The sequence below is a fragment of the Ailuropoda melanoleuca genome, chromosome 2, assembly GCF_002007445.2.
Source record: "Ailuropoda melanoleuca isolate Jingjing chromosome 2, ASM200744v2, whole genome shotgun sequence".
NCBI lineage: Eukaryota > Metazoa > Chordata > Mammalia > Carnivora > Ursidae > Ailuropoda > Ailuropoda melanoleuca.
In genome coordinates this window covers 8,583,482-8,595,161 of record NC_048219.1, presented here as the reverse complement: position 1 = coordinate 8,595,161, position 11,680 = coordinate 8,583,482, and positions in this window count along the sequence as shown.

Here is an 11,680-nt window from a genome sequence, read left to right as displayed (position 1 = left end):
GCTCCGAGCGGAAGGCAGCGCTGGGCGTTGGCCTGTCAGCACCGGCAATCATTAGCACCCTAAAAAAGACCTTGTCATTTTTCCCAGGGCCCGGGCGCCCTTTGGAAGAAGGGCTGTTTGCTACCAGATCGGCCCCTGAAGACGTGTTTGTCACAGGCGATTGTGTAAATCCATGTTTGGCCCGTTTAAGAGACGTGATTTATCCGCTTGACTGGCTTTCACGTGCCTTCTCCAGACTCTCAAAATGTGGCTGCTGTTAGGGGCCCAGAGAGGAGCCGTAAACCACGCCAGGTGAGGCCGCTGCCACGGGCCTGTGGGCGCTGAGCCGCCTCCTGCCGCAGAGAAGAGCCCAGGGAGGGACGGGGACCACGCTGCTCCGGAGAGGGGTCGGTCCCCGGGGGGAAAACGTGTGATGCCGGAGAAAGGCCAGCTCGGGTCCGCTCCTGGCACCAGGCTCACTGAGGCCTTACTGTGCGCGGACCTGCGTGGGGTCTTGGGGTGCACGGTGAACAGAGAGAGCCTGTGTCTGGAGCAGGGAGGCAGGACGGGACAGGTGAGCACTGCAGGACGGGAGTGCACCAGGTGGAGGAGGTCTGGGAAGAAAGTGCCGCAGGGTGACGTGTGGAGCCTGGCTCTGGACGGGGTCAGCAGCGTGCCTGGTGAGGGGGGCACGGCAGTGAAGGTCTTTCCCAGAAGCAAACCTTCAAGCTGAGGTCTCAATGAGGAGATGGAGGACTAAGCAGTGAGTTGTGCCTGGAGATAGAGGGACTGAGTTCCAGGGAGGAGGAGACATCTGATGTATGCTCCGCAGATGCGTTGGGTTGCAGCAGGTGGGAAAGAGGAAGAGAACTCCAGGTGGGTGCAAAGGACCAGAGCTGTGCAGGCTGACCACATGCTGGGGAAATGTTTATTGCAGCCAGAAATGGGGCTGGAAGTGACAGCCCTCAAGTCTGTGCTGGAGAGCTGGACTGCTGTATCCTAAGGCGAGAGACTCCAGAAATGCCCAAGCTGCAAGCAAGCCACACCTCCGAAGCCCATCACTCATGACTTCTCACGCCCCTTCCAGCTGGAAAGCTGCATGAGCCAGACCCTCACAGGCTGTTGACTTTAGTTGAGTGGAAACTAACAGACAGGTACTCAAATAGATGTGAATGTCAGGAAATCCTGGGGTTCATGGAGACCAGGGCTGGTGCGGGAGAGTCAGACCTCAGAAACCAAGGCCCCCCTCTCACAGGGTCTTCACCCTGATGGACGCAGCCAAGGGTAGAAATTTCCACCTTCCTCCAAACAGGGTCTCACTCCACTCTGCCCACCCACTGGACGTGATAGCTCCCGGACCTCCCACTGGTCCTGCCCCAAGCCCTCACCCAGCAAGCACCCTGGGGGGGCAGCCCCGGAAAGCCAGCCCTAAATAACCAGCCGTGAACCAAACCTCTCCTGTTTTAGATCAACCCAGCTGGGCTTCCTGTTGGGGGTAGCAGACGCTCATGTCTCTCCTGGGCTCGCTAGATTGGTAAGGCCCTGCGACTCTTGCAGCAGGCGATGGAGGGAAAAGTTTTCAGAATTTCAGGCCCTTTGATGGAGAAAGTCTGCCTAATAAATAATTGAGAGAGCCCTGGCTTCCTGAGAACCTTGAGGAGCAGTGAGGGGGTCCCAGTCTCCCCAGCAAAGTAGAGGTTTGGAGCGCTGCCCCTCCTTCAAGATGAGTCAGGAATGGCAGGAGGGCTGGGGTGGGAAAAGCCTGGCCATGCCCGGGGAGGGCCGGTGCAGGGGGGGCACCTGCTTCATGTAAGGGTGTAACCAGGCAGTTAGTGATTACAAGCATGGGCTCCATACACAGACAGGCCTGGGAAGGAGACCCATTTCCACGGACATAATACAAGGTCAGAAGCCCAGCCCATCCTTTCTTCCAAATGACTAGACAGTTGGGAGGTCACAGCCGAAGACAGCACCACGTTTTCAGCAGCCCAGAGGAATCAGAGCCTTTCCCTCCCCATCATCCATTCATAAAACCCCAGAGAAGGGCCCTGATAGGCTTGGCTTGTGCCATGTGCCTACCCCTGCACCAATCATAGTAGCCACCTGGGTGGGGTACTGTGAATGGTCACTTCTGGGTCACATGCTCACTCCTAAGTGGAAGGGCGGACATTGATTGGCCGCAAGACCAGACCGGAAACACAGAGAGTAGGGGAGGGGCAAACCAGAAAGGAAGGAAGGGCTGGTCGCAGGAGGAGAGTGTGAGGTGGGAATGGCGCTGAGCCTTCCTGATCTGGCCCCAGGCTACCTGTCTGGCCCCCTTCCAGTCACACCCCTCCTACCCTCTGTACTGTAGACCTCGGATTGTCTGCCGGGCCCTAGCGCTGCACTCTCTCTCACTTTACCTCCCTGCCTTGCGTGTGTTCCGTCTGCCCTGGGTGACTTCCCCACCATGTGCAGCAAACACAGCCGCTTCTTTAAATCTCAGGTTCAGTCCTGCCCCTGGATATACTGTGTTCCATTCCCGCAGCACCGTGTAAAACAGTGAGGATAATGTGGCTTTTCCCCGTTGGTTTGCATCTGTTCCCACTCCCAGACGTCCTGGAGAACAGAGATTTACTCTCATGCTCCCCTATTTCCCTGGTGCCTCGAACATCACCTGGCACATGGTAGCCATCCATGAGTGTCTTCCGAGTGAATCAGTTGATGAATTAATTGTAGTTATTGGCAGAGCCAGTCTGGGAAGAGCAGCTGCTCTCCATGTGCTGTGGCTTCAGGGGCCTGTGAGGACATCCTTGTCCCAGATGATATTCCTAAGAGCCATCGTAGAGAAGTCGCTTTCCTTCTCTGACCTCAGTTTCTTCATTCGTGAAATGAGGGGTTGGGCTCCCGACCTGTAACTCTGAATGTGGAGAGGACGGGCCTTGGGAAACCCTGGGCCAACGTAGGGAGTCCCTGGGCAGCCAGGAGGGCCCTGGGAAACCAGGCAGCACAGGGCAGGGGGCCGGGACGAGAGAAGTTACCAAGTGTAGAAAAGAGAAATCCTGCTGAATTTACAGTTTTGCCAATATCGGAATGCTGTCAGATGCTCCCCAAATTCAAGAAAGGAGTTCTGAGCCTGGAATTCACCTTTGCATTTTTACGGAGAAGGGTAGACCTAAGTCTGGACGTGCAGTAACATCTGGCCATTATTCTGGGCACATGCGCATCAGCTAGGGGAAAAATGTTTTGCTAAATCAATTAATAATAAAAGCAGGACTGGAAGCGAGAGTGTCTCCCCTACGAAAATCAGCAGATTGTTTTCAAGCCTCTTATTCACAAATCTGTGAATCTGGAAAGGACCTCGAGATCAAGATCGTCCGGCAGCACGGGCCTCTCGACCCACTCATGTTCCCTGTACCCAGGTGAGTGCTCAGAAACGGGGAACAGTTACGAAGGATCTGCTGTATGCTAGCAGCGGGGCGTGGCAGTTTGAATCCTCACCGTTCCCTCTCTGACCTATCACTCTTCCCTCCCTCCCTCATCTCCAGCCACCATGGCCTAGTCCAGCCAGCAGCTCTTTGCCCCCCAGTCTCCGAGAGGCTGGATCCTTCTCCTTGTTCAGGCCTGCATTCAAATATTTTCTCCTCCAGGAAGCCCTCCCTCCTGGTGGTATCACGCATTGCCCTCCTCCTGTGCCCGGGCCAGGCCCAGCACAGTTTTACCTTCCATAGCCTTCATCACGGCCTGAAATCAATCTACTTATTATCATACGTGTTGACCTGTCCCCTGCTCCAGAATGTCAGCTCCGGCAGGGAGGAGCCCCTGTCTATCTTTCTCAAAGTCCCATTCCCAGTGCCCAAAACAGGGACTGGCGCACATCAGGGACCCCATAACCATGTGCCCTACAGGCCAATGAATGCATGCTTCCATGATTTCCATTTTCCCCAAGCCCTGACCTTGACCATGGTGCTTTCCAATCAATGTTTATCGTGTGTAGGAAACGAGGTAGCCCGTTCATCTTTACTTCATCAACATGTTTCCCTGAGTCGTTTGAAAGATCGCAAAAGGCATGTCTGTCCTATTGAAAGGAGTGCCTTGTTTTCTGGCTGTTTCAAAATGGCCCTGAATTCATCACTTGAAAAGGATTTTGGTGATCCCATAACACCGCGGGCTAATTTAACAGATGAAATACTGACACTCAGAAAGAGGGACAAGGACACAGCAAGATCACGTGTGTGTCAGAACAAGACCCAGAACAGGAAGCTGGCTCCCTCCATCCTGTCACATTCGTGCCTAAAACCCTCAGGACGTGCTGCCAGTCCCAAAAATTGGCACCGCTTTTTTGGAGGTGCTCCGAGAATAATAATAAAATAATATCGGTAGTGGCTAAAGTTTCTGGAATGTTCTCTACGTGTTGGACAGTGTAGTGAAAACTTGAATTCTTCACGACAACCTTAGAGGGGGTGGGTGCTGTTCTTATCCCGCCGAGGCAGTCTGGCAATGTCATCAAAAACATCCGGTTCAGGGGCGCCTGGGTAGTGCAGTCGTTAAGCGTCTGCCTTCAGCTCAGGGTGTGATCCTGGCATTCTGGGATCGAGTCCCACATCGGGCTTCTCCGCTGGGAGGCTGCTTCTTCCTCTCTCACTCCCCTGCTTATGTTCCCTCTCTCGCTGGCTGTCTCTCTGTCACATAAATAAATAAAGTCTTTAAAAAAAAAAATCCGGTTCAACAAATCCACTCCTGGATACTTCTCTTAAGGAAATGGCCATGGTCCAGGGAACAACGCATATTTAAAATGAGTGGCCGTCTCTGGGGGCGCCCGGGTGGCTCAGTCCGTTAAGCATCTGACTCTTGATCCCGACTCAGGTCGTGATCTCAGGGTTGTGAAATTGAGCCTCCATTGAGCTCTGCGCTCAGCGTGGAGTCTGCTTGAGATTCTCTCTCCCTCTCTTTCTGCCCCTCCCCCACCCCACTTGCATGCTCTCTCTCTCTAAAAAAAATAAAATAAAATAAAATAAAGTAAAATAAAATAAGTGGCCCTCTCTGGACTGCTCCCTTGTGTGAACTTTGAAGCTGCCCATGAGAAGCCTGGAGGTACCCGCCTTGCTGCCCATCATGGGGGCGGGGAGGGTTTGGGGGCGAGGAGGCCAGAGCCCTCCCCCAACCAGCCCCCTCCCCCAAACAGGGCCATGCAGGGGAGACCCTGGCACACTCGCTGCCAGAGGGGGGCCTACCTCCCCGCCTCACCTGCTCTCATTTACAGGAACGTAAAGAAGCACGGGGAGCGCTCGTCCTGCAGTTTCTCCTGAAAATGATGCCTCTCGCTTACCTTTTTTTCCTCCTCCTAAAGTGTCAAGTAAGCCTTTTCTAGAAGCACTGAATGGAAATAAAGGGGATTAGCAGATCATTTTATTCCATTTAAAGGTAACCTGGGGCGAATGGAAGTAAACAGACCCATTAGGCAGCTTCCCCACCCCCTTCCGCCTCCCAGGGCCCTGCCCTTCTGCTCCCCTTCCCCTTCCTCAGAGGCTCCTGGGGCTCCCCACACTGGGAGGAGTCATGCACCCACCAGGGCCCTTGCCGAGGCCGCCTTCCAGAAGCCTGCGTCCTACATTCATACATTCATCTGGTCGGAGGCGGGCTGCCAGAAAGGCTCTGCTCTTCTGGAAAGGAACAGGGAGGAGCGGCCTGGAAAGAAGGCAGAAGCCCCTCAAGGCTTGGCCAACACTCCTGTCCACGAACCCACACTTCACAAGCAACCTAGGCCAGGAGGTCCACATCCGCTGTTCCCCGGGTTCAGCTTACCTGCCCGGGGCGACTGTGCCACCGGACACCCTGGAGGGGCGCTTCTGCCGCCCTGGCCAAGAGGCAAAGCTGGGTGGGGGACAGGGGGACAGAGGCCATTGGGGGCCTGGGGTGGCTAGCAAGGGCAGGGACACAGAAGTGTGCTAAGACGCCAGACGGAGCTCCGTAGAGCTGGAGGCTGAAGGATGGAAGGGTGTGGAGAGGTCGGGCCGGGCTATGAGGCTGCAGACTTCAGCCAAGGACAGATTTGAAATGCCAGGCTAAGGAATTTGAAATCTTTCCTGGAGACCAAAGATTTTTTTCTGAGGCGCTTCCTCTGAAGTGGCTCAAGGGTTGGGTTGCCAGATTTAGCAAATAGAAGTATAAGACTGACTCTCAGTTACACTGAATGTCAAAGAACAAGTAATTTTTAGTGTAAGTATGACTCACTCAAATTTGGGATACACTTTTTTTTTTTAAGTCGTTGCTTATGTGGAATTCAAATGTTAGTGGATGTCCTGTATTTTCTCTGGCAGCCCTTCTTGCGGGCAGAGCAGGGGAGGGGACAGCAGGCGGGGGCAGGCTCTTCCTCTCTCCACCACAACTGCGAGGGCTTTGCTGCCATCAGTTTTCGATTTAGCAGAATCCGTGTCAGTTTCCATTTGAAACAAGCATCTGACTTTTAATAATAATAGTAAAATGCACGTAAAACCTCTGCATAATTTATGTGTAAGTTACTCTCCAGCAAGTGTCTACACAACGTGTCCACAGATTTTTTTTCTATCAAGGGCCACATAGTACATATTTGAGGCTTCGTGGATCATACAATCTCTAGTAACTTCTTAGCTGTGCAGACGTTGCATGAAAGCAGTCTTAGGCAGCACAGAAACAAATGAGTGTGGCTATGTTCTAATAAAACTTTATTTACAAAAACAGACTGTAGGGCCGGATGTGGCCCACATGCTATCGTTTGCTGACTCCTGATCTATACTTCCGGGCACCCTCAGGGTGGCTGAAGGAAACCGGATTCTTTCCCCCAGCTCTGTGCCCAGAGACATCTCCCCTTTGGAAGCCGATACTCTAACTGGGGACATCGGCATCTCTCTTTCTGCCACCAGCTTGTGGGGTGACCAAGGAAGAGGCTGCCTTTCCCTCATCTCCCAGATGAAGCAGCTCGACCCTGAAGATCTTCCCCAGATCGGACCTGATGACCCAGCCTGCCAGAGATGTGGCAGGCACGTTTCTTCCTGCCTCCTTTCCTGGAACTCCCCACTGCCTGGGCACCAAGTTGCAAAGACACCTTTTACTTATTCTGTCCATTTCTGCCCCTAAGGACAATGTCGTTGGGTCCCCCCGCCCCCGCGCCCCAGGGCCTGCAGACCCTTGGGAACCCTTCACCTCTGCCACCTCCTTAGCCGCCTAGCTGGGGGGAGAGCCCCAGGACAAAAGCCCTGAATCAGCCTCCCACCAGCCCTGCCTGCAAATAAATAGATGTTGAATCACTGCTCGTGGCCTGGGAAACTGCACACAGCCGGAGATACCTTTAACACCCTATTAATGGCTTTCCCCCTATTGTTCTGTGACACAGGCCAGATGGTATAAGGCCTAGAGTTACCAGATCTGCTCTGTGAGCCCAAGATCAAGGGAGGCAGAAGGGTGGGGGCCACAGCGCACGAGGGCGGGTCCTGCCATGCACCTGTGCTTCCTGTTCCCCCCGGGAGCATTTCTTCTGTGCCTCCGTGGCAGGTGGCCGTCCAAGTAACAGCAGATTTGTATTTCGGAGGACGCTTTAGTCAAAAGATCAATGATGCTCTCGGCACCGCTCTGTCAGTCCACCGGGGTGGGTGAGCCTGGTGAGAGGCCCGCAAAGATCCAGCTACAATCAGGCAGCTGCCCGCAGAGGCCGGCTTCGCAATCACAGCGCATCGATTTCCAAAGTGATGCTCAAACTGAGAGAGTTTCATCGGCCTCCATGTCCTGCCTTTGTGGAGAAGGGCTTTCTCTAACGAAGTGGTTCCCCCTCTGGGGAAATGGAGCTTTTTAAAGGCAGGCTGGGGATTTGGCAAATCAAAGGGGTGGGGGGAGGTGGCGAGGGTGTCAGGGTCTGTTCAGGCTCCTTTAACCCAGAGCTTGGTTGTCAAGCTCGGACGCTCATAAAGAAAAGCAAAGGGCCACGTGTGGTGAGAGAGAACTGAGCTACTGACCAGCTGAATAACCGTGGGTATCAAACTCTCTGGCCTCCACATTCCTCATCTGTAAAATGGGTACCACATCTCTTGCTTTCATCCAATGGTACCTCACTAGTTGTTCCGAAGATTCAATGACTGAACTCATGCCAAGTGGTGGGCAGGGGGCCTGCACAAAGGAACTGCTCGCTATCTGAGACCTTTGTTGGTGTCTGGACTCCACACCCTCAACATAACTCAGGCCCCTTGCATTTCCTTCCCTAACCCTGTAGTCAAATTAACAGCTGTGGTTTCCTTTAAACATGTGAAGAAGGGTTAACCAAATGCAAAATTGGCTGTGAAATGGCAGGTCTGGGTTGCAAGCCCAAGTCCGTCTAAGGCCAAAATCCACATGTCTGGACCCACCCACCAGCGCTTCTCCTCCTCGTCCTTCTCCTCCTCTTCCTCCCACATCAGCACTGCCAGGCCAACTTCTCATGGCTTCTCCATCCCTGGGCCATCTCAGCTCCGTGGGGGCACCTGCTGGTCCTTCCCTCTCTCTGGCCTTTGGGAGTCCACCCACCTGTCAGGTTAGGATGGGGCCCCTCCTGCAAACCTCCCCATTTCTGGGGCTCACACTGGCTTATGGTACTGACTGTCCCTGCCTTGGCCTCCCTGCCGCTTGGCCATATTAGCTGAGGTTTTCAAGGGGCACCATGGTTCTGGGAGAAGAAGACCGGGCTTTGAGCCAGACAAACCTGGATTCCTGTCCCAGCCCTGTGACTTCCATGCTCTGCAGTCACTATCAGTTCATTTAGTTGCTGACTCTCAGTCTCTTGGGATAGTTATATCCTCAAGCCCACCAGGACTGAGTGGGAAGAAAATCAACATGGTCACCTTGCTGAAACTGTAAGCCCCAGGGTGCAGGCATGTGGGAGGGGGTGTGAAGAAGGAGATGAGAGCAGTATCATTACCAGCCACACCCCCCTGGTGCCTGGTAACTTTGCCAATCAGTTTCACATCCCCCCTTACAGGCCCACGGCGGGACTGAACTTTCCGTCCCCCGTGGCTCAGTGGGACCATCTGACGAGTTCCGGCCAGTGAGCAGCGAGAGCAGAAGTAATGTGTGTCACTTCCTTGCTGAGAATCTAGCAGCTGGTACCAACCCCACCAGCACCGTCTTCACCTCTGGTCTCAGAGCTACTTTGTCACCCTGGGTCTGGGGGTGGCCTAATGAGCAGAGCCACCCCCACCCAACCCACAATGGACATGTAGGATTAATAAGCAATAAATTTGGGGAGTGGTGTTTAAGGCCCTGTGACTTGGGGCTGTTTGTTACACAGCAGAGCCTCGTCTAGACTGACCGATACGGTGCTCGGCATGGACAAGGCCTCAAACCAGGTGTGCTCCATGACTGGCCAGTGAATTAAGCACAGCGCACGAGCTGGCCCTCTGATGCTGTGCCAATAGGGCAGGGGTGGGCAGCAGTGACTGCAGACCTCTGTTTGGCCTTGAGAGGAAGGGGCAGGAGCGTGCAAGCCTGCTCTGCTCTGCAGACCATCAGAGTCCTGGCGAAGACGGCTCTAAGTGACACAGGCACACGGGCGTGGCAAGTCAAACCACAGAGGCCATGATCCAGGCAAGATCGGGCACAAAAGCCACACCCAGCTCAGGGGCTCAGGCCGTCTGCCTGCAAAACAGCCAAAGGTGATGTGGAGCTTTGGGTCCCCGGTTTCTGGCCGCCAAAGCCCCACACAAGGGACATGTCCTGGCGCCATGTCCCCTTCATGAATGTCAGGTTCAGGGAACACTGCCTGCCCAGGAGTTCAGAACAAGGGCTCTGGAATCGGTCATCTTGGCCTGGTACTGCCTAGCTGTGTGTCTTTAGACGAGTCTCTTTGCCTCTCTGAGCTACATTGTCCTCAGCCAGAAGATGGAGATAACAAAACCCGTCTCGGAGGTTTCTAGGAGGACTACAGGGTGTGGAGGTCACAGGCTTCGCGGGGGACCAGCACAGGTAAGGACTCCATGAGAGGGAGTCAGATGCCATCCCCCGGGGGGCGGGGCAGGCCCAAGGATGTGACAGTCCCACTTCCTAAAGTGATTTTGTTTTCTTGTTCACATATTGCAAAGGGTTAACATGGGGAAAAAGAGAATAACAAGACGAAAGAGAGGAACCTGTTCGAGCACAGAGACAGGAGCACGGACCAGACCAGGGTTCAAGGCCCAGCTCCGCCTCCGTCTTCCCACGTCTCTTGGGGCAAATGCTCTGCACCACACTCACCTGTGAAATGGGGATGCCATCAGGTCACCACTGATGGTGGGCGTGTCTGAAGGTGAAACAAGGTGAAGGCAGCTGCTAGAAGTGGGTCTGGCTCACGGCAGGAGCCCCCAGACGCCAGCTTTGTAAAACTGCCAACAGTCATGGAACCTGTTCTGATCGATGAGCTGGAGGTTGCCCCTCCGTGCAAGACGCGGGTGGGGGGAGGGACGCCGTGCCATGTCCTATGGGGAATTTTACACCCAGATTCAGTGGGTGGGAGCCAAGGCCATCAACAGCCAGCTGTCTCTCTGGAGGTCACTGGGGTGACACACGAATGTTCCCTGGGCTCCAGGGGAAGAGCTAGAACAAAAGGGGCTGACGGGGCCAGGATTCAGCCTGCTGCGTGGAAGAACTTTCTGAAGTCCTCCATAGCTTCTCTGACCGCCAAGCTCCCTGGCCTGGCAGGACCAGCCCTCGCTTCCTCTCCGAGCCAGCCCTTCACCCTGCAGCCACCGGGAGCCCCCTCGCTTGGCTCCCCGGCCTTCACCCCTGCTGCTCACCCACGGAGACCCTCTCTTCCTCCCTGTTCCCCCGGAACCGGCTCAGAGACCCTCCTCTCCACGCCCACCTCCCAGTCACTGGAAGAGCTCCATAAATGTTTATTGTTATTTTTTTAATTATTTTTTTTATTTGAGTGTAGTTGACACACAATGTTACATCAGTTTCAGGTGTACAACATAGTGATTGGACATGAAACGCTACGCTGGGCTCGCCGCAAGGGCAGCTAACCATCTGTCCCCATTCATCACCATTATAATGTCACTACTGTATTCCTCACGCTGTGTCTTTTATCCCCGTGACTTAGTCCTTCCAGAACTGAAAGTCTGTCTCTCTCTCTCCCCTTCACCCATTTTGCCCATTTTGCCCCCATTGCCCGCGCCTCCACAGCCATCGGTTTGTTCTCTGTGTTTCCAGGCACTGCTGTTACTATTTTTAATTGGTTAGTCGTAGGCTCACACCGAGGCTCTGCCACTTCCTGGCTGTGCATTCTTGGATAAGTAACTCAACCCCCTGACACCCCATCTCCCGGGGGCTTCAAGGGAGGAGCGATGGTGAGCAGCATCTCGCCCAGGACTGGTTCCAGGTGTGGAGCCAGGACCTGCCAGCCCCCCAGGGCCTGGGGGGCCAGGAGGGGGTGAGGCATTCATTTGCAAGAGAGATGGTTGGTTATTCCAGAAAGGACGCAGGGGAAGGCAAAATAAATCACAGCCCTCCCACCTAACTGTGTAAGCATTATTGATTTGAGGCGGGAGTCAGAGTGCTGCAGGTGTATTAATGGACTGGGCCGAGCCGAGGCTTTCGGGGCCCTGTGAGCTGCATACCCAACCAGCTCTGTCCCTGCCCTCCTGGCACATTGGTTATGGGATTAAAGACACCCACAAAGGGGTGGCTGGGTGGCTCAGTTCATTAAGCATCTGCCTGGGGCTCAGGTCATGATCTCAGGGTCTTG